At 34.7% G+C, this 917-nt stretch overlaps 1 protein-coding gene across 2 annotated transcripts in view; it reads left to right on the plus strand.

Moving 5' to 3' along the window:
- The window catches only part of LOC106459404 (eye-specific diacylglycerol kinase-like), a 284,650-nt gene that overhangs the window by 69,537 nt on the left and 214,196 nt on the right, over positions 1 to 917 (plus strand). The gene's annotated exons all lie outside the window — the stretch shown is intronic.

Here is a 917-nt window from a genome sequence, read left to right on the forward strand (position 1 = left end):
CCTCTCTCTCTTGCTCCCCCCCCCCCAGTAGCACAGCAGTATGTGACACAAACTTTAGCACTATTTTATTGCATTAAAATTGTTATTGGAACGATTTTTTACCGCCTCTTATCTACATGTTCAACCCCTCTCTCTCTCTTGCCCCCACCCCAGTGGCACAGCAGAATGTCCGCGTACTTATACTGCTAGAAGTTGGGTTTCGATACCTGTGGTGGGCAGAGCACAGATAGCCCTTTGCGTAGCTTTGTACTTAATAACAAACAACAATAACTCTCTCTCTCTCTCTTAATATATATATATATCGATATAAGTATTTTTACTTCTAACTTCTTCACTGCACTACTGAAGTGTATATTGGCTTAGATCTTCGTTATTTTCTTATTACTATTATGTTTTTTGCTCTCCTTGTTTATTTATCAATTCTGCACTTGTTTAAAGCTGTTTATGAAGAAAGGAATATTAGTTGCATGATCAAATTAGACAGAAATTTCAAAATATATTATGTAATTTACTTCTTGGTAGATTGTCAGTAGTGTGAACCTTTTCATGTAAAAGTTAAATACGAATAAACGCTTCCACTTTTCATCATCTCCTAAAATTATGGGGTCAACTTTGACACAGTATTTAAAAAATAACACGAAAATAAATCATTAAAACCTGTGTGGACACAACTTCGTTATTTTGGAAATATCAGTTTCACATACGTTAAATAGTTCTCAGAACCAACGGTCATGCGTGTATTCCTCCCAATAAAAACACAGTGATCGAAAGACAGAAAATAAGCGATAAATGATCCTCATTGTTTAAGGTCATTGGGATATTAAAGTCATAAAGCCAGTTGAAATAATCGTTATTTTGATATAATTTATTTCGTCAGATCGATCGTGCAGGACTCAATGGTATCAAGTTATATTTTA

This window comes from Limulus polyphemus, unplaced genomic scaffold (assembly GCF_000517525.1).
Source record: "Limulus polyphemus unplaced genomic scaffold, Limulus_polyphemus-2.1.2 Scaffold602, whole genome shotgun sequence".
Taxonomy (NCBI): domain Eukaryota; kingdom Metazoa; phylum Arthropoda; class Merostomata; order Xiphosura; family Limulidae; genus Limulus; species Limulus polyphemus.